We start from the raw sequence: 23,044 nt of genomic DNA on the forward strand, positions 1-23,044 counted from the left end.
TTATAATTTAGTCCTTAATATCCAGCAGCAGGCCTCTTAAATCTTACCTGGGAATTTGCTCAGTAGCTACACCGTTCAATCTCTCTTTTTTTTTTCGACCTATCCTTAAATGGTGCTCTTGTCGCTAAAGTTAATACTTTCAGGATCCCTGGTTTTAAATGTGTGAACGTTTGAACAACTGTCAGATTATCTTTCGTTTTTCTTTTTTTCCTATTACCGTTCAGAAGTAAAAATGCTCAGCAGTTGCTTCTGCGGGAATAATACCAGAATCAAACTCCATACAGACAGATCTATTCATTTTTCCCCCACCCCACCCCTCACTCCAATGATGGAGAATCAATTTAGCAGTGAGAAAATGAGGTAGGTGCAAGGTTTCCGGCCATAGTATTACCAAACTTGGCTAACAAAATCCAACTTTTTAGACACAGAATTATGCCTCTGTTAGCCTAGCAGTCCCAAACGGCTGAGATGGTTTTCTAATGGACACCTCTCGGTTCGTAATGATAACTTGTCAATTATATTTATTGAAGACTGCAGTAAAAATTGTAAAAAGGTGTGTGTGTGTGTGTGTGTGTGTAGAGGAGCGGGCTGATAATATTTCAATCTACAGGAGTTCAAACTTAGAAGTAGGCCCTCGCCCACTTCCCCAGACAAAAGGGGGAGAAGTGAAGCCATTGCACGCAGCCCATTAAATGTGCATTTTCATTAAATGGAGCCTCTGCGTTCAGAAATGGCAGGGAGACGCAGAGAGTCCCAAGGTATTTGAGAAGGCGAAACACAAATTTCTGCAGCTAATGTATAATGGAACAAATATTTTCAGAGAGAATCGATGAGAGACCTAAATAACAAAGAGATTTAGTCAAGAAATATGTTTGAGTTGAAGTAATAAAGATTATTGCACAAACTATACCCCCCCCCCCCCCCGAAATCTTATTTAATGTAACTCCTTATACTGACAAGTGTTTCCTGAATTATTATTTTACAGTGGAAAGTTTTCCTATAACTTTTTGGTTATATCTGTTCCTTTGCTTGGCTCTTACTCACCTTCAGAATTCTCTCCTTGTGTGGGTCTGTTTAAATTCTTTAGTGCATATTTATATATTTACCAGCATACATTGTTCAACTCTTGTTGGAAATGGCACAAACTATAAACATGGAACTCAAAACAAGTTTGGTATACAGACTAACCCCACTATACATCTCTGTTAAAATTGGATAGTCCTGGATATCAATGTGTGCCTTTGCTTGCTTTGGTACAATATGTTTCAGATAATTCTGTCAGCCTTTGATAGATAGCATAAAATAAAGTGCTTTTCCAAGAGGCAACTGGACTTCCTTTGTTTTTGCTTGAAAATTTTGCTTCTCACCCAAGAACTGAAGAAAGCTTCTTGGATGAGGAGTGAAAAGTCTTCAAGGAAAAAAACAAAGGAAGTCCAGTTGCCTCTTGAAAAAAGCACCTTTGGGACAGTCGTGGCCTGGATGACTGAGAACCTCCATAGATGTTTACTCATCTTTCATGCCCTGTGACCAAAAGAACGTGGTCATTACCGGAGATAAGTTCACCAGCATAAGATGATCCTTTATCTACTTGAATGATTCCTTTTTTAAAAAAGGATCTTGAGCTATTATCCGTTTCCAAAGGAAGAGCCCACTCTCTTGTTCCTGCTTTAAAGTAAAATGTTAATTGGCATCTTTTGTGGTGAAGAAGAAAGGGCAAATTCACACAAATAACCCATTATTCTTGGCAAGGGGATCCCTCTTTTCCCCTCCTTTCCCCATGTGTTATTATTTCGCTCAATCATCCAGGTGTTTAGACTGGATTGGGCCTTTTTATCCACCTATGGAGTTCTTCCCAAGGATTTGGGATAGACAGATGTTGTTGCCTGATGGTATTAAAGGTATGGCATGAATGGGTTCTAAGTTGCTTCTTTATTTATTTATTTATTTATTATTATTATTATTTACTTTATTCATTAAACATGAAACTCAGTCAACTGAACATTCAAAGATGCATCACAAATACCATTGACTGGTTCTAATGGTTGATACGGGTTGCTGTCAGCCTCCTAGGTATCAACCAAGTATCTTCTTAAGGTATACAATAGAACCGGTAGTGGAAATTTTGAGTAATTCGGAGAACCGGTAAATACCACTTCTGACTGGGCCCACCCCCATCTATTCTATGTCTCCTGAGTCCCAGCTGATTGGGAGGAAATGGGGATTTTGCAGTATCCTTCCCCTGCCACGCCCACCAAGCGTGGTTCCTGGAAGAATCTTCCGTGTGAAGAAGTCTGGGGGGTCTATTAAGCCTTGACTTCGAAAGTTAAAAATACCAAATTATGCAAGCAAAATTCAAGACCACAGTCGATCATTCAGTTGACCAGGTACAGATGCTAGCTTGCTTTTAAAGTTGAAGTGGAGAAGGATAATTTTCTCTAAAATATCCACAGTGCCTTTTAAGGTAGGTCAGGCTCAGAGAGTTCGCAAACTTGCCCGATCAATCCCCATTCAGCAAGTTTAATTGGTCGGACAGGAATTTAAACTTGCTCCAATGAACTACATGAATTTTCTTGACACGTCTTTAAATTCCCAACCTTGTGTCAGAGTTAACTTTAAAAAAAAAAAAAAATCTGGGCATTATGTGAAGGCAAGAACCTAATCAATGTATAATCAAGGAAGTTCTTCCAGACCTCACTGGCATTTAATTAGCCTTGCAACATCTTGCAGCCTCCGAATTCATTTGGGTTTTATAGGCCTTTTTTATTTTTCCCGTAGCGGGGAGCCTTGGGTCGTAGAGATTGTAGCTGCGTTTTGTGTAACTGGAGGTGGCAGTGTTTTGCTACCTCCGTTTCATATTCTCTTTCAGAGGCAGAAAAAAAAATCTCCTCCAATTCTTTCATCTCTAATCTGTTGATGTTAAATAAGCTTGGGATAGGCACCTGTTGCCGGCTTGTAACAGGAAAGGAAGATTTAATGCGATATGAAAAATGTCTTTTATTTAAACAAAACAAAATTAAAAAAAAAAGCTTTTGCAGAGCTACAGTTTCACTGGGCAGCCAGATGTATAGGTTGGTGTTTTTGAAAAAACACACATGCAGAAAGTTTTTTTTTTTTTAAAAAAACTGTACACAAAATCTAGCATGACACTGTGATGATGTGTATATAGAAGCCTAGGAGGATTCAAATTCAATATAAGGAAGGAGGAGGGTGGAAGTTTGTTCTCCGTGCTTGTGAGTTGGTTTCCAAACATTTCATTACCAGTCTAGGTAACATCTTCAGTGGCGTTTAGGGGATGTCTGTATTCTTCTGCTTATAAGGGCTTCGTGTGGTCAGTAGGTCTTGTGATGATGGGACCAGGTGTGGGTGTGTCAAGTGAGGGTCTTGTGATGGGTCAAGTGGGAGTCATCAGTGAGAGTCTTCTGATGGGTCAGGTGTGTGGGTCACATCAGGTGAGGGTCTTGTGATGGACCTTGTGGTGGTGAGATTATATCAGATGTGGGTCATTGGGAGGTGAAGTGCTGGTTGGAGGGATCTTGCATGGATTGGTTGAGCGTCGGTGCCATCTCTGGTTGGTTGTGTGGTTGATTTGGATTCTGAAGGGTTCACAGCCAGGTTGTAGGTCAACGTGTCTGTTGATGGATTTTGTGGTGAGCATCTGTAGCTCCGGTGTAGGATAAGGGTGGAAGCTCATTCTCCGAGCTTGTGGGTTGGTTTCTGAATATTTCATTACCAGTCTAGGTAACATCTTCAGTGCTATTTAAGAAGGGCAGATGCTTAGACAGTGCTTTGCATTCCTCTTTAAGCAGTTTACAGAATCAGCCTATTGACCCCAACAATCTGGGTCCTCATTTACCGACCTTGGAAGGATGGAAAGCTGAATCAACCTTGAGCCGGTCAGAATCGAACTGGCAGTCGGCAGAATTAGCCTGCAATACTGCATTCTAAAACCACTGCGCCACCAGGAAGAAGAATGAGACAGGGAATTAAGAGAGGAAGGAAGGAAGGAAGGAAGGAAGGAAGGAAGGAAGGAAGGAAGGAAGGAAGGAAGGAAGGAAGGAAGGAAGACTAGCAATAGCACTTAGACATATACCGCTTCACAGTGCTTTTACAGCCCTCTCTAAGTGGTCCTCATTTTAGTGACCTTGGAAGGACGGGAGGCTGAGTCAACTTTGAGCCTGGTGAGAATTGAACTGCTGGCAGTGGGCAGAGTTAACCTGCAATACTGCAGTTCTAGCTGCTGCGCCACCACGGTTCTTTACAAATGCTTTGTAAAGAGTCAGAATTGTGAGTTATGGTTTTGTCAGATGTAAATGCCTTATTCTCTAATGTGTAAATAATGTATATATGGAACATCAGGGGTTAACTTATTACTTGAGCTTTAATGTATTCATAATTTACCACTCCCATTCCTGGCTCCGCCCCTTGTATATAAAAGGAGCCATCCTCCCCATTTTCCTTGCTTCTATCTTGAATATTCAGCGAATATAGAATGCCTATTATGATTAAAGAGAATTATATTTAAACCTATAACTTCTATTATCTTTATTGAGTCTGATCCTGAAAATATTGCAACAAGCTGGTAGCAGAGGATGGTTAATTGACTCAATAAGTAGTTAAAAATGTCCAAGAAAGATAGGCCCAACACCAGGGCCTACAGCAAAGAAATAGAAACTGATCAAGAGATGATCAACGAATCCACTAATGCGATTTCGAGAGAATCCGAAGAATACACCACTGAAGAAGAAGAACTGATGAGTGAAAATAACGACCAGGAAGAAATCGAGATAGAAAATAACGAACTCAGGTCAGAAATATTAAAAATACTAAAAAGCCAAAAGAATGATGAAAGCCTCATCGCGGACCTCCAGGAGATGCTGAGGAACAGCGGAGCAGCGAGAGAGAAAAACATCATTAAAGAAAAACCCAAAGATCAAAAAACTGTGAGTGAAATGACTACTGAGAAAATAGTTGTAAAAAAGAAAAGATGTGACCCCGCGCGAAATTTTGAACGGCAGCCATCTTGGTTTCAACGAACTTCAAAAGAGAGTGAAGCAGAGCCAATCAAAACGCTCAGTTCAAAATTTCTGGCGCGAAAAACGCTATCAGACGAAGAAAGTGAAAAAGAAGTCTCAAACTCTTCAGATGAACCAAAATCAGAAAGTGAAGACGATTTAACAAAGTCTCAAGTAGAGTCAGCAATGAAAACACTTTTTGCTGCTTTTGGGCCAAGATTGAAAATTTCTAAGACATCAACGAAGAAGCAAGCAATCAAACCGACAACTCAAGACCTGCACGCTCCCATCCTGACTTCGAAAACTACGACACCCGAGCCCAGAGAGCCATGCCGATTCCGTCCTACACCGCAGACAGAATCGAGTGCCAGCACACACAAGAGAAAGAGAAGAACCGCCGCCATCACCAAAGCCCCAAAAACCGAGCCAGAGACCGACTCATCTGAAGAGGAGCGGATCGAGAGAGCTGAAATGGAGAGAACCTTCCACAACGGCGCCAAAGAAGAAATGAGCAACGCGCATGTGCAAAACTACGTAAACGGCCCCGAAAGACTTGAACTGGCCAGAGAACCGCGCAGACTCGTTACAAGCATCCCAATGCCGTTCTGTAATTTCCTGCACTTGAGAGACCACGGACTGCCTCAGGTTGTAAGTAATGGACAGAATAATGTGGGGAACTTACCCAGTGACTTCCCAAAACTTAGAGTTGATGGCATTAATTTACAAGAGTGGTACCAACAGCTTCAGGTTATTTTTATGAAAGAAAGTTTACTATTCTTTATAACTAGTCCTCCAAGAAGACCTTGGACTTTAAAAATAGACTGTTTACATCATAGAGCATTTTTCATAATAATTTCTAGCGTGTCTCCTGCAATGTATCATAGCATCAAATCAAACCTAACTGTATCAGAAATAATTCAATGCATGTTTAATCTATTTCACAGCGATAGCGTAGCCACAACCACAAGAATGTCTAAGGATTTCTTTTCTTCTAGAGTGAAACCAGGGGTTTCTATAAGTGAACATTTGATAAATCTAAACAAAATAAGAGCTGAGCTGCAATTGAGGGGGGAAGTGATTTCAGATCAAACTATGAAAAGTGTTATTATCAATTCACTTGATCCATCATGGGATAGCTTTATGTCACACTTAGATACCATTAATTTGGGATATTTATCAATAGAAAGTCTATCTAACAAATTGATAGCAGAAGACAATTCAAGAAAAAATCGTTCCAATAACCAAACAGAACACAAATCTTTTAGGAAAGTAGTCTTTCAAGATAAATATAATGAGGCCTTTAGATGCCACAATTGTGGATCCAGGGAACACAGTAAAAGAGACTGTCCCAAAGTCCCAAGGGAGAGACATAGGCCAGAATATAGGAGCAAATACAATTACAGACAATCTTCCACAGATAGACACAAATATAGAAGCCCACCAAACTACAGAGAAAGTAGAGGGGGTAGAGAAAATTCAAAAGAGAGAAAATCTGGGTCACTAAATGGGCTAAATAAACAAGACAGCACCAAAACACAACAAGATGAGAACAATAATTGGCTTATTGATTCTGGTGCAACAAATCACACCACTAATAACAAAAGTATATTATCTTCATTTACAGAAGATAAGTTTGTGATAAAGGTAGCTAATCAAGAAAAGGTTCAAGTATTAGGCAGAGGAAATGTGACCTTGCCTGGTTTAGGGAAAATAGAGGGGGTATTATTAATCCCAGAAATACCTCACAACATACTAAGTGCTATAAAACTAAGCAGAGAATCTGACATCAATATAGTTTTCTCAAAGGGGAAAGCAACTATAGAAAAGAACAAAACAAATATAGGCACTGTGATGATAAAAGGGGGTCTACCCTATCTGATAACCAAAGAAAGATGGTTACATAACATTGATTCAAATATGGAAGATTGTATTGAAGCAGATGATGAAAATGTCAGTAACAGTGACAATGATGAATGTAAAATAACTCATGATAACAAAAATACACACAATGAGAAGAAACCAAAAATAGGTAAACCAATTCATGATGAGTGTGCTCATATCTTACACAGGAAGTTAGGACATGCAAGCTTTCCTGTAGTACAAAAAATGACTGAACACGCAGAAGGTGTAAAAATAAAAAATTGTGAAAATTATTTAGAATGCTCAGTATGTAAATCCACCAAACTAAAAACCAGTCCTAGACCAAAAAAATCTAACAGATCAACTAACAATATTTTTGATTTGGTACATATGGACTTAGTTGGTCCATTAACTCCATCAATTACCTATAGAAAACGTTACTTCCTAACAATAGTGGATGATTACAGTCGCTATGGTTTTGTTTACACATTAAAGCACAAGGATGAAACCTTTCAGAAATTTAAGGAATTCTACAAACGCATAGAAACACAACATAATATCAGAATAAAACAAATTATGACAGATAGGGGATGTGAATTCATGTCTAAAGAATTCTCCCAATGGTTAAAGGATAGAGGGATGCTACATTTCACGTCCAATCCATTTTCTGCCTTTCAAAATGGGATTGCAGAGAGAAAGAACTCCACACTACAAACCATGATTAGATGCACATTAGAGGATGCTGGTTTAGGCAAACAATTTTGGTCAGAAGCCTTACATTATTCAAATTACACTCAAAATAGAACATGGTCCAGTATTGTGAATAAGACACCATATGAGGTGATGTACAATAGAAAACCTAAATTAGCACACATGCACATATTTGGAGTTACTGCAGACGTGCACATACCTAAACAATTGAGGAGAAAGGGAGAAAACGTATCCAGGAGATTAAGATTCATGGGATACGAAACTGGAACCAAAGGGTACAGATTCATCGATAATAATAACAAATTTATAGTATCCAGAACAGCTGTGTTTCATGAGCAGGCCAATTGGTCTAAGTTGCACCTTAATGAAATTTTTCCTAATAAAAGCAAAGATAATATACCTTGCGAGGAAGGAACAACAGAAAATCAAAATATTAGCAAAAGTAAGAACAAAACCAAAACTTGGACAAATAGTCAGCATAAAATAAAGACAGACACATTAACAAAAAAGGAAGCCAGATATTTGCATGACAACCATAGCAAACCTGAAAGAAATATTAGAAATAATAGAAACCAAATACCAAATAAATACAAAGATTATATTATGCATATGGATGGGGAACAAATAACACCTAATACATATGAGGAAGTATTGAAACTTCCCCGTGAAGAAAGAGAAAAATGGGAACTAGCTATGGAAAAAGAAATGAAAAGTTTACAAGGATTAAATGTATTCACACCTGCGATCGCACCTAAGGATAAAACAATTATAGGTACCAGGTGGATTTATAAAATTAAGAATTTAGAAGGAGGTAATACCTTATACAAGGCCAGACTAGTTGCACAAGGTTATGCACAAAAATATCCAGAAGACTATACTGACACATATTCACCCACAGTGAGAACAGAGAGTGTCAAAACAGCTCTTGTAGTAGCATCTGCACTCAATCTAGACGTGTTTCAATATGACATACAGACTGCATACTTACATGCAAAATTAGATAAGGAAATATATGTAAGAGCACCACACAGTCAATACACTAATAAGAACGAAATTTGGTTACTAAATAAGAGTCTGTACGGATTGAAGCAATCTGGCAAAAGATGGTACGATTGTTTGGTAAAAGTATTAAAGACCATGGATTTCAACGCCACCACTGCTGATAACTGTTTCTTTGTAAAAAAGAGTAATGATCATATTGAATTTGTATTAATTTATGTGGATGATATTTTATATATTGGAAAGCATAAAGAGAGCAGGGAAATCTTTGTAAATAAGTTAAACGAACACTTCTCATTGAAATCACTAGGTAGAGTGAATAAATACCTTGGTGTACAAATTAACAAAACAAAAAGGGGATTCAAACTTACTCAGAAAGATAAAATCATTGAACTCCTAAACAAATGTAACTTAAATAATGCCAAAACATGTGACACACCTATGCAAACTGATTTTCTTAGAAACAATGATGAATCTTCCCCTGAGTTTAAAGACAACACATTTTACAGATCAATTATAGGTTCACTCCTTTATATATCTAATTGGACTAGGCCAGATATTGCATTACCTCTCAATTTATTGTCAAGATATGTTAGCAAACCAACCTTGTATCATTGGGAAGCTGTCAAAAGAATTTTAAGATATCTGAAAAGTACATTAGATTTTTGTTTAATATTGGAACCCAATAATGACAAAGAACCAAAAATTACTTGTTATGCTGATGCAGATTGGGCCGGTGATACATCATGCAGAAAGAGTACCTCTGGTTATGTTTTTCTATTGAACGATTGTCCAGTTTACTGGTATACTGGTAAACAAGAACTGGTAGCCACCTCTACCACAGAAGCAGAATATGTTTGCTTGTCTAAAGCTGCAAATAACCTTGTATGGTTCAATGATTTGATCACAGATGTTTGGAAGAAACCTACTTTACCCTTTATTATGCATGAAGATAATAAAGCGGCCATTGAAATTTCTAGATCCGATGCAATTGGACAAAGGTCCAGGCATATTGATATAAAATTTAAGCACGTGAGACAACTATCTCAAGACGGATTCATCAAAGCAATACATTGTGATACTTCTGAACAATTAGCTGACATATTAACAAAACCCTTACCTTCTAAACAACACAAATATTTAACTTCTAAATTATATGTATTATATTGTCCTGAATCTGAATGTAACTGGTGTTGTATAACGAACCGGCATTTAGAGGGGGATTTGTCAGATGTAAATGCCTTATTCTCTAATGTGTAAATAATGTATATATGGAACATCAGGGGTTAACTTATTACTTGAGCTTTAATGTATTCATAATTTACCACTCCCATTCCTGGCTCCGCCCCTTGTATATAAAAGGAGCCATCCTCCCCATTTTCCTTGCTTCTATCTTGAATATTCAGCGAATATAGAATGCCTATTATGATTAAAGAGAATTATATTTAAACCTATAACTTCTATTATCTTTATTGAGTCTGATCCTGAAAATATTGCAACAGGTTTGGAGTATGTCATGAAGCCCCTTCTTGCTAGACTCCAGGAAGGTTTTTGCTCTTTCCAGGAGGGAATTGTGATCGGACGTCATACCAAATCACATAACTCCAGGACACTGGAGCCATCATAAATAAGATTCATTTGCCAAGCGTTCGAACTTTGATAACATAACCCTGGGGGATACTGCAACGGTCATAAAGGTGAAAAATGGTCATAAAGTCACTTTTTCCAGTGCTGTTGTAACATTGAATAGTCACTGAATGAAGAACTTGTAAATCAAGGACTGCTTTGAGGTTGGTGTGGGAGAAAGTGAGTGAAGACAGCTTCTCCCTGCGGGTTCCCCTATATTTTATGGGGCAAGCAATCTGCTTTAATTTGGCACAGCTTCTGTCTGTAGGTGAGGGACCACAAAGGCAGCCTCCTTAGAAGGATCTCAGCCTGTCTTTTTCAGTTTCTGGGAGCCTGACAGTGAGGGAATAGTTTATTGTCTGTGAAGTGAACTGGCACTGCTAATCTTTCAGAATTTGATTAATTGTCAGAGAAAAATGTTTGCAGGAGTGAAGATGGGTCCAAGTTTAGCTGAAACCGATCAGACTGTTTTGACAAGAGAATATAAGATGCAAACTCTCCTGGATTATTATTTTTTAAAAAACAACAACAACAATGCAACTTTCTCCTTCAAGTCATTCTACCTGGGACGAGTTTAGGATGGAATAAAGATTTGTTTATTTATTCAATTTCTATTGCTGCCCATCTCAGCCGAGGAACCTTCTGGATACCCCTGACAAAACTTAGATAAGGAAAAACAGTCCAAGGTAACCAAAGAACTTGAGTTCTTCCCTTAATTTTGGCCTTCTTACTAATCCTCTCTATTTTCCCATTAAATTTTCCTAACTTTTCATCTTCTGACTCTTCACTCTTAATTCAATTTGATAACTCGATCCCAGTGGTGAAATCCATTTTTTTTTTTACTACCGGTTCTGTGGGCGCCGCTTGGTGGGTGTGGTGTGGCTTGGTGGGCGTGGCTTGGTGGGTGTGGCAGGGGAAGGATTCTGCAAAATCTCCATTCCCACCCCATTTCAGGGGAAGAAGACTGCAAAATCTCCATTCCCACCCCATTCCAGGTGAAGGATACTGCAAAATCTCCATTCCCACCCCACTCCAGGGAAAGGATACTGCAAAATCTCCATTCCCACCTCACTCCCAGGGAAGGATATTACAAAATCTCCATTCCCACCCCACTCTGGGGCCAACCAGAGGTGGTATTTGCTGGTTCTCCGAACTACTCAAAATTTCCGCTACCGGTTCTCCAGAATCTGTCAGAACCTGCTGGATTTTACCCCTGCTCTATCCTAAAAACCATCGCAGGCCCCTGTTCATCCTTTTTTTTCCCATCCTGGTCCTCCTAACTTTCTTCCAATTGATTAAGGTTAGTAATATTATAACTGTTTGCTATATGTTTATTTTATTTTTTTCAATTAGACATTTTAGGGGAAAAAAATAACAATACCGATAAAATTAATTAAAGAGCGTAACAAAAGAGAGCACGAATAAGCGTGGAAGAGAAACATAAGAGGCATAAGTTTCAAGTATATCATCAATTAATTATAAACTATTGAATATAATATATTATGAAACTAAAGATGCAAAATAAATCAATAAATAAAAATCTAAGCAGGGATAAATATCAGGAACTGCAGTCAACACAGTATGACTCGCTAAATATAGCCATAAACTGCAGTAATTTACATCAACACAGAAAGCCTGATTTAAATATTAAGAGATTAAAATAAAAGTTCTGTGCATTGAAGGCTTTTCAAGTTATGCACCCTTCCCAGCAAATTAATTAAATACATTTTAACCTACTAACTACGTTGTAAGATTCAAGTCCAGCTCATTGTATGCATCTCCAAAAAAAAAATAGGAATAAACCATGGATTGCAACAGACGAGGCAGATTCTCATATCTTTATTCATCGTTGAAAATTCATCTAATTGTAGCCCAATCCTTGATTTACGGCTACAGTTGGAGCTGGAACTTCCGTCGCTAAGGGGGGCAGTCTTTAAATGAGGGATGTCCAAATCTATGCCTTTTTTTTTTTGTCACTGCCAATAAGCAAATCACGTGGTTATTAAACAGAGCCCGCTTTCCTTAAGGACTTTGCTTTTCGGAAACCCCCTGAGAAAGCCATCGATGGTGATCCCATTACCCTGGGATGCCCAAATTTTGACCATATGATCTTCTGAATGCTGCTGCAGCAGTTGTAAGTGTGAGGTCCTGTCACAAGTCACTGTTTTCAACAATGAGTGATTGCAAGACAAAAACTACCTGTCCTAAAGGTGCTTTTTTTCAAGAGGCGACTGGACTTTCTGGCTTTTTCTTTAAAGACATTTCGCTTCTCATCTGAGAAGCTTCTTCAGCTCTGACTGGATGGTGAGGAATGGAAGGGTTTATACTCCTTGCAGACAGCTGGTCACTTGCATCCTTTTAGAGGGTCGTTGAGGCCACTTGGAAGTTTATTTGTAGTCCTCAGGGTCACCTGAGTGGTGCAAAGGGGTGTGGAGCCTTCTTGGAACTGCTGAAAGGATCGCGTTGTAGACTGGAGATAGATGATGTTGTATCCCTCCATCCCTGTTGAGAGAGGGTAGTTCAATTTTGATACAGATGGCCTCTTTGACTCCTCTTTCAAACCAGCAGTCCTCTCTGTCTAAAATGTGGACTTTGCTGTCTTCAAAAGAGTGGCCTTCGTCTTTTAAATGCAGATGGACCACTGAATCTTGTCCCGATGGGTTTAGAATAGAATAGAATAACAGAGTTGGAAGGGACCTTGGAGGGTCTTCTAGTCCAACCCCCTGCTTAGGCAGGAAACCCTACGCCACTTCAGACAAATGGTTATCCAACATCTTAAAGATGGTTATCCAACATCTTCTTAAAAAACTTCCAGTTTTGGAGCTCTGTTCTCCTGTGCTGTGCCATGTGTTCATGAAGTGGTTGTTTTGTTTCCCCAATTCCAAAATGTGGCCGTTGCTTGCCTTCAAAAGAATGGCCTTTGTCTCTTAAATGCTGAAATTTTGTCCTGATGGGGTTTGTTTCTCCTATGTTGTGCTGTGTGTCTATGAAGTGGTTTGAAGGACTACCCATACTTGACGTGTTTTCTCCTGAATTAACAGGAAGTTATAATTATTATGCAATGATCCTACCTTAGAAACTATTCCGTTATCCTTTGGGCATATGCCATTAATAATACATGATAGGTTTGCTGGATTGGCTAGGAGGAAAAACAACATCCAGAAAACTGTCCAAGACAAATTATTCTCACATCTGTAATTTCTGCAGAGAAATACAGGTGGTTCCCCGACTTAAAAGAGTCCATTTAGTGACCCTTCAAAGTTACAACAGCACTGGAAGAAGTGACTTACGACTATTTTTCACATTTAACAACTCACTTAACAAATGTTCCACTTATCAACAGAATTTAGGGGCTCAATTGTGGTCGTAACTCGAGGCCTAGCTCTAGTCCGGGGCATCTCCAAGTGCGAATATATGTGTTGGGCAATTTAATGAGCGAATGAGAAATTTAAAGACTCTAATTTGTTTTTCTTACCTTTAATTTAGACATATTAGCACATAAATAGCAGCAGTAATTATTATCTCTATAGTAATTGCTCTGGGTTGACAGCTTCTCTTGTTTAGAAAGAGAGAAAACTGACCTTCAGGCTCGTTTATTAGTGGTGGGAAGTAGTGAGAACTTTTTATAGGGGTTCCACCTTCATTCCCCCAAGTGAACCTTGGATGGAGGACGCTTTCTTTTTTCAGCTTTCCAAAGAGGGTGCTATAAAGCTATTTTAAAAACTAGGCTCCAGAGAGCCTAATATCTTGCTTTTATTTTGGTTTTAAATTGTGTTGGGTTTTGGGAGATCTATAATTGTATTATAATAGGCTTGGGAACTGCTTGCTCCTTCACTGCAGAAAACAATAGCTTACAAGTTTCTAAACGGAGGAATATATAAATTGGGTTTATGACTTGCATCATTATTAGTCTAATGAGAGGATCTGTTTAAAATCATATAAACTTCCTTCCTTCCTTCCTTCCTTCCTTCCTTCCTTCCTTCCTTCCTTCTTTCCTTCCTTCCTTCCTTCCTTCCTTCTCTTTCTGTTTCCTCCCTTCCTTCTTTCCTTCTTTCTTTCTTTCCTTCCTCCCTCCCTCCCTCCTCCTCCCTCCCTCCTTCTCTTCCTGCTTCCTGCCTTCTCTTTCTGTTTCCTTCCTTCTTTCCTTTCTTCCTCCCTCCCTCCCTTCCTCCCTCCCTCCCTCCCTTCCTGCTTCCTGCCTTCTCTTTCTGTTTCCTTCTTTCCTTCCTTCCTTCCTTCCTCCCTCCCTCCCTCCCTTCCTTCCTTCCTCCCTCCCTCCCTCCCTCCCTTCCTCCCTCCCTCCCTTCCTGCTTCCTGCTTCCTGCCTTCTCTTTCTGTTTCCTTCTTTCCTTCCTTCCTTCCTTCCTTCCTCCCTCCCTCCCTCCCTCCCTCCCTCCCTTCCTCCCTCCCTCCATCCCTTCCTGCTTCCTGCCTTCTCTTTCTGTTTCCTTCCTTCTTTCCTTTCTTCCTCCCTCCCTCCCTTCCCCCCTCCCTCCCTCCCTCCCTTCCTGCTTCCTGCCTTCTCTTTCTGTTTCCTTCTTTCCTTCCTTCCTTCCTTCCTCCCTCCTCCCTCCCTCCCTTCCTTCCTTCCTTCCTCCTCCCTCCCTCCCTCCCTCCCTTCCTCCCTCCCTCCATCCCTTCCTGCTTCCTGCTTCCTGCCTTCTCTTTCTGTTTCCTTCTTTCCTTCCTTCCTTCCTTCCTGCTTCCTCCCTTCCTTCCTTCCTCCCTCCCTCCCTGCTTCCTGCCTTCTCTTTATGTTTCCTTCTTTCCTTCCTTCCTTCCTTCCTTCCTCCCTCCCTCCCTCCCTTCCTCCCTCCCTCCATCCCTTCCTGCTTCCTGCCTTCTCTTTCTCTTTCTGTTTCCTTCTTTCCTTCCTTCCTTCCTCCCTCCCTCCCTCCCTGCTGCCTGCCTTCTCTTATTTATTTATTTATTTATTTATTTATTTATTTATTTATTTATTAGTTCTATTTATATGCCGCCCTTCTCCGGAGACTCAGGGCGGCTTACACTGCGTTAAGCAATAGCCTTCATTCTTTTGTATATACCTGCTTAGTAGGGCTTTTGGGGGCCCCCCTAAGCGGTGTTCTTTTTTATACAAAGTCAGCTTATTGCCCCCATAATCCGGGTCCTCATTTTACCTACCTCGGAAGGATGGAAGGCTGAGTCAACCTTGAGCCTGGTGAGATTTGAACTCGCAGTAATTGCAGGCAGCTGGCAGCTGGTGTTACTTAACAGCACTTTAGTCTGCTGCGCCACCAAGGCTCTTCTCTTTCTGTTTCCTTCCTTCCTCCCTCCCTCCCTGCTGCCTGCCTTCTCTTTCTGTCTCCTGCCTGCCTGCTTGCATCCTCACCTCCCCTTCCTGCAAACCTTATAACTTTTCTGCTTTTGTCACAGTTAAGCCCTAGTCCTTTTCATTCACTAGGATGAAAAGAACTATAATCGATCCCATATCCAATCTGTGACTTGGACAGTGTTGTCAAAATGGCACCAGATTAGAGAAGCTGGTTTTTGCAATTTGAAGATTGTTATAGATCAAAATATTATAGCCGTGAAAGAAGGGCGAGATTTGACCAATACCTGAACTGAATGCTAGGTTAGGAGGAGGAGGAGGAGGAGGAAGAGAAGGAGAAGGAAGAGGAGGAGGAGGAAGAGGAAGAGGAAGAAGAGGAAGAGGAGGTGAAGGAGAAGGAGGAGAAGAGGAAGAAGGAGAAGGAGAAGGAGAAGGAGAAGAAGAAGAAGAAGAAGAAGAAGAAGAAGAAGAAGAAGAAGAAGAAGAAGAAGAAGAAGAAGAAGAAGAAGAAGAAGAAGAAGACATTATAACTAAAAGGAATTTTTGGATGAATGAAGTTGGCGTAGAGACATCATGTATTATAATGTCCAAAACCAAAAAAAAAAAAAAAAAAAAGGATTAATAGGTGAACTTGAGAAAATACCTCTACACAATTGAACAGGAAAGTTATTTCAATGAAGGAACCAAAGGAGCTGTCAAAGAGATATGAAGACCCATAAATTGCTGTCATAACTCTCCAAGAATGAAAAGTCCTCGCAGAGACCGAGTGTCCTAAGGTGCAAAGCTAATATAGAGATCAAGGAGAAGGAAGTATGGAAGAAAGAGCCACAAGAAAGAGATGGCTAATGTCTAAGACAAGACAAATGATGTGCTTGGCTGGACACCTGAAATGGTTCTTTTGGCTGTTGTGACCACCTATGGTGGTTAATTAATTAGACAACCTTCCTGATACAGTGATTAATGGGCAGGCTGGATGTAAATAGATCTATGCTAATTAATAATATAGCTGTCACCCGAGAACTTGGTCACAGGAGTAGGCAGTGAGAACTAACTTTCTGGGCAACAGTTCCTTGGTGACACATTACCTGGGGTAACCACATGGGAGATAGAGAACATCATTCTCCACCCATGGCAGGTAAATTTGCATATGAGTCATCCTAATGTTCTTCTCTCTCTCTCTCTCTTTCATTTTCTGTCTCTTCTCTCTTCTCTCTCTCCCTCTCTCTCTTTTCTCTCTTTCCTTTCTCTCTCTCTCTCTCTCTCTCTCTCTCTCTCTCTCTCTCTCTCTCTCTCTCTCTGTCTCTCTCTCTCTCTCTCTCTCTCTGTCATTTTCTCTGTCTCTTCTCTCTCCTCTCTCTCCCTCTCTCTCTTTTCTCTCTCTCTCCCTTCTCTCCCTCTCTCCTCTCTCTCTCCCCCTCTCCTCTCTCTCTCTCTCATTCTCTATCTTCTCTCTCCCCTCTCCCCCACCCTCTCTCTTCATGAAACCGGTTTTTCATTCCTATCAGAAGAGAGTAGGACTAACAGGGAACTGCTGTTGAAGACAACTCAACAAAAATTGAGATAATCCTAGAATGCAGGTGACAGAGTTCCAACGGGGGACTAATCAATGTGAACAGGTGTTGAAGGAGCTCCATTACCTTCAGAGCTCTTTGCAAAATGCTGGTAAGTTGTCTATAGAAACCGGGGATCTTAGGTAACATCTGCTGGCCCAGGAGCCATTAATCTGCGGAGAGCTTTTGTTGGTACTTTTCTTCAAGAGCAGCTGAGCCAGGTGCTAAGCAGAAGAAACCATTTATGGAACTTGGTCTCCTAGGAAGATCACTTGGCACTGTTTCTGTTAATGGCTTCAGTGCTGGGCCATCTTTTCTATCTCCTCGATCTTTCAGACATTGGAAACATAGATTTTTGGATTTAAATCTTAAGACGCCCTTACCTAGGCGTACATCTAGTTGAACCTAATAAGACATGGTCTGCTGAGGACCATGGTCAATGAAGGTTGGTATTTAAGGAGGGTGGAGCGTTATTGATTTTAAGCAGCATTGTTTCCATTCGGTTTTCTGTTGATTGTTCAGTCTGAGTTTCATAAAATAGAATTCTTTATTGGCCAAGTGTGATTGGACACACAAGGAATCTGTCTTGGTGCATAAGCTCTCACTGTACATAAAAGAAAAGATACGTTCATCAAGAATCATAAGGTACAACACTTAATGATAGTCATAGGGAACAAATAAGCAATCAAATCATATTAGGAAACAATATCAATATAAATCGTAAGGATACAAGGAACAAAGTTAACAGTCATACAGTCATAAGTGGGAGGGGATGGGTGATAGGAACGATGAGATTAATAGTAGTGCAGATTTAGTAAATAGTTTGACAGTGTTGAGGGAATTATTTGTTTAGCAGAGTGAAGGCATTCGGGAAAAACTGTCCTTGTGTCTAGTTGTTCTGGTGTGCAGTGCTCTATAGCCTCGTTTTGAGGGTAGGAGTTGAAACAGTTTATGTCCAGGATGTGAGGGGTCTGTAAATATTTTCCCAGCCCTCTTTTTGACTCGTGCAGTAGACAGGTCCTCCATGGAAGGCAGGTTGGTAGCCATGGTTTTTTCTGCAGTTCTAATGATCCTCTGAAGTCTGTGTCTGTCTTGTTGGGTTGCAGAACCAAACCAGACAATTATAGAGGTGCAGATGACAGACTCAATAATTCCTCTGTAGAACTGGATCAGCAGCTCCTTGGGCAGTTTGAGCTTCCTGAGTTGGCGGAGAAAGAACATTCTTTGTGGTGCTTTTTTTGATGACATTTTTGATTAGATGATTAGATTCAATCTTGTGGTGGACTGGGCATTTTCCAGAATGAATAAGGAAGATCTTGTTGTTCAGCAGCCTTGATCATAGGTGAGCGAGAGCTTGTGGTCTTCTAATGTGGGGCAGGGTCCTCTTTCTAAGTACCGGTAACCAGTTTTCTGATAAAGGGGCGAAAAAATGCCTTTCTGTTAAGCAAATGCCTTTCTGGCTAGTCCAGAACAATATTTTCTACCTGAAGCAATACAGAAAGTCTTAGGGTCCTTTACTCTACTTAAAAAAGTGGATTATAGGTTAATTCAGCAATGTTACCATTCCATTAAGCCGTAGCTGTACATATCTGTCTTCCAAAAGAGGGGATCAAGGTAGCAAAAAGGATTGAGATCTTCCATCAATCCCTCAGAATAGAGCTGGAAGGGACCTGGGAGGTCTTCTAGCCCAACCCTCTGCTTAAGCAGGAGACCCTACACTAGGGATGGCTAACCTTTTTCCCATCGCGTGCCAGGAGCAGGGGAGCGCGGGGGGGGGGTTTGCACGTGGCCACACCCATAATTCTATGTGTCCCGTGCATGCACGTGTGACCCCCCCACCCGCTCCCACCCGCTTCTGGCACGCAATGTCCTGGTGGGCCCGGTAGGCCCGTTTTTCTCTCACCCCAGGCTCCAGAGCCTTTCTAGGAGTCTGGGGAGGGTGAAAAGAGCCTTCCCCAACCCTCCCGGAGGCCCTCTGGAGGCGAGAAATGGCCCGTTTGCCAACTTCTGGTCCCACCTAGAAAGGCTCTGGAGCCTGGGGAGAGAGAAAAACGGGCCTCCCCCACCATCCCCCAAGGCCCTCCGGAGGCAGGAAACAGCCTGTTTCCCTACTTCTGGTGGGCCCAGAAGGCCCGAAAATCAGCTGGCCGGCGTGCACCTGCGCGCCAGAGCTGAGCTTGCGTGCCCACCGATATGGCTATAGGTTCGCCATCATGGCCCTAGACCATTTCTGACAGATGGCAGCCTGGTCTCTTTTTGAAAATCTCCAGTGATGGAGCAGCCACAACTTCTGAAGGCAACTTCTGTTCCACTGGTTAACCATCCTCACTGTCAGGAAGTTTCTCCTTAGTTCCAGGTTGCTTCTCTCCTTGATTAGTTTCCATCTGTTTTTTTCTTGTCCTGCCTTCAGGCGCTTTGGAAAATAAGAAAAGAAGGAAAAGAAGATTCTGCAGGTTTCAACTTCTTCTTGATTGCTATTCTATCTTTTAACATAGGGAGCCTCTAATATAATTCAGAGCAGAAATCTGGGAAGAATTAAAAGCCTACTTTGAAATCTCGCAGAATATTTCTCCTTATAAGTTGCCCTTATAGGGGGTCTCACAAGCCACTTGATTTGTGCGTGTGTATGTCCCAGCACACCTCCTTCAACAACTCTTAAGTGTTCAGCGGAGTCATACGACACAGTCGCCATGGACTGTGTCACTTCTCTTCTCCCAAGAGGAGAAATCTTTGTATTTCTAAATGAGATAATCTGCTTCCAGGGCAAAAATGTAGTTAAAGAGTCTTCTGCTTGCCCTAAAAAAATAAATAAATAAAAAAAGATAGAAAGGATGAGAGAAAATGAGTTTGAATAAGTGATGCGCTGTGACAGCCGCCTGCAATTTAAACCCAGAACGTTGGGGGGGAAATTGTTCCTTCGGCTGAGAAATGATGAACTCCCCGACGGGTTTTTCTCATCAAAGTATCGGCGTGAAGTCCCTCTGTGGAGCCAGAGTCCTATCGCCGAGAACGCAGTACATCAAAAGTTGACCCCGCGTATTATTTCGCGCCTCACCTTTCTCTTACATTTTGGCTTTTCCTTGGCACCCCTTTCCCCACTTGAGGTGGTTTAAAAGGAGAAGAATTGTAGGAACACGGGGTTCTTATCGCCACCGTTGCAGCTCCTGCGGACCCAGACTTCCATCCTTGTCGTCCTCACTTATCTTTCTACGCAGCACTGTTTTGAGGGGAGGTTTAATACACAAAAGATTGTTTCCCTCAAGATTTAGGTACCTCATAAATCAACCTGACAAGTCACGTGGCCCAGGTTCTCCCCCCCCACTCCGTTTTTGTCTGTGGTGATGCGCACGGACAATACGGTGGCGTTCCCAGCGGCTCATTGTCTAATCGTGTCATGAAGGGGTTGTGTTCTTCTCACGCTGTGTTAGACTCAACCTAGAGGCCATTCTTTGTGGGAGCGTTCTTTTGGCACGCGTGTCGTGTGTGTGTGTGAGAGAGAGAAGAGGGAGATGGATTTCCAGTGCTACATTTCTCCACACGAAATGAAATGTAAAGGTGCAACTGTGGTTGGTTATCGCAGTGTGACCAAAATGTCCCTTTATTGTGGAATCAATGGATGACCAATGCATTTCCATTAAGATGGAATGGAGTGGAGTGGAGTGGAATAGAATGGAATAGAATAGAAAATGAAGGGAAGGGGAGGGGAGGGGAGAGGAGAGGAGAGGAGAGGAGAGGAGAGGAGAGGAGAATAGAATAGAATAGAATAGAATAGAATAGAATAGAATAGAATAGAATAGAATAGAATAGAATAGAATAGAATAGAATAGAATAGAAAATATGGAATGGAATGGAATGGAATGGAATAACAGAGTTGGAAGGGACCTTGGAGGTCCTCTAGTCCAGCCCTCTGCTCAAGCAGGAGAACCCCTTGACTATACGCACTTTTGTTGGCAGGTTGATGTCTCTGCTTTTTTAGAATGCTGTCTAGATTTGCCATGGCTTTCCTCCCCAGGAGTAAGTGTCTTTTAATTTCTGGGCTGCAGTCCCCATCTGCAGTGATCTTGGAGCCCAGGAAAATAAAATCTGTCACTGCCTCCATTTCTTCCCCATCTATTTGCCAGGAATTGAGAGGGCCGGATGCCATGATCTTAGTTTTGTATTTTCTAATAGAGTTTCTATGAATCCATGAAAAAGTGGCAAGAAGAAGCAGTGAGATTAAAATTCAGGAGTGTAAGATTTGGGGGGACAGCCTGTTTTATCACTAAGCAGTCAATTCTTTTAATTCTTTTAGAGAGTCATGGAGGCCACGGTCAGTCCTTTTTCCTTGTCCTGTGGTCCTTGTGTACAAAGTTCACTTACCGGTTGAGTTTCTTGAGTTTATTGAAGTGAGAGCCATCCAGGAAGACCCTAACCAGTGTGCCCTCCAGGAGTCAAGATTGTCTTCTACTCATCTATTTATGATCAGTCATTAATGGAATTGTAATTACTTTTCTCTCGTTTCATTTGCTAAAGCGGAGCTAATGTCTTCTTCTTACACCAAAGAACGACGACACCAGGAGTGATTTTGAGAATAGTGGCGGCGAGAAGTTAAAGTTCAAGCCAGAAGTTCAAAGATGGCTTCCATGAAGGACTTCTTTTCACTTTATCCATACGCAACGATCTTGTGAGACGGCTGTGAAGATTGACCAGTTGCATGGTTGCCTAGTTTAAGCCATGATTAAGGATATTCTCAGTTCATCCAGATCATGGTTGGGAAACCACGAAAAAGAAAACATCTTTGGGACAATCCAGGGGTGAAATCCAGCAGGTTCTGACAGGTTCTGGAGAACCGGTAGCAGAAATTTTGAGCAGTTCGGAGAACCAGCAAATGCCACCTCTGGCTGGCCCCAGAGTGGGGTGGGAATGGGGATTTTGCAGTATCCTTCCCCTGGAGTGGGGTGGGAATGGAGGTTTTGCAATATCCTTCTGCCAGGAGTGGGGAGGGAATGGGGATTTTGCAGTATCCTTCTCCAGCCACGCCCACCAAGCCACATCACGCCCACCAAGCCACACCCACAGAACCGGTAGTAAAAAAATTTGGATTTCACCACTGGGACAACCACGATGAAGTGGAGACTTGAACCCTGAACCCTCTTCATAAAATAGAATAACTGATTTTTCTCAGTTTAGGTGCAGCAGTCTCTAAAACCCAACAAGGAGTTTTAATTAAAGGTCTGGTCAATGTTTAAACGGGGAAAACTGTTTCTAAGTTTTGTTCGGTGTAACAAAAGAGTGATATATAAATGTAATTAAAAGGAAGTGGTTGATTTCCTTTTTCTTTGTAGCAATTTACACTGATGGCATCCAAGCGAAAGTCTACTTTGTACGGTCCCTTCTGGACAGTTTTGGATGGATTTGTGGATACAGCTCTGGATTTGGATTTTTTCCAGGTAGATTTTGAAAATTTGTTCCTTACAAATCAGCGACTGAACATGCAAAAGTCATTGCCAAACGATGGACTGATGGACTCCCCTGGATAACCAACGAACCTCAACGAAATGGGATTTGGGTTTTTAAATAAATATCTGTCAAAAAAGCGCAATCAAGAAAACGTGGGAGTGGAACAACAACGACACAAGGGATGTAAAACCTTAAAAAAAAAGAAAGCTGCAAGATGTGGCCTATTTAAAAAAAACAACAACAACTAAATGCTGGGTAGCTATTATGTAGTTGCACAATGTTTATTATTGGACTGGGCAGAAATTCATTAGATGAAGGTAGGTAATTAACCCACTTTGATTAAATACGTAGACCATCAGTGGTTCAGTACTCTTTTATTCCTTTTCTTTTTTAAAATAAATAAATAAATAAATAACTCCATGCAGGTAATTCAAATTCTGTGCTGCCAAGAACAGATGAATTCTGTACCTGCACTAATTAGACAAATCTGCCATATTTTTTTTTTTATATTATTATTATTATTGTATATAGTTTGTCCTGCAAAGCTAGTTAGAACT

Source organism: Pituophis catenifer, unplaced genomic scaffold, assembly GCF_029215685.1.
Source record: "Pituophis catenifer annectens isolate HBS135680 unplaced genomic scaffold, rPitCat1.0.hap2 SCAF_8, whole genome shotgun sequence".
In the NCBI taxonomy this organism is placed as follows: Eukaryota; Metazoa; Chordata; class Lepidosauria; order Squamata; family Colubridae; genus Pituophis; species Pituophis catenifer.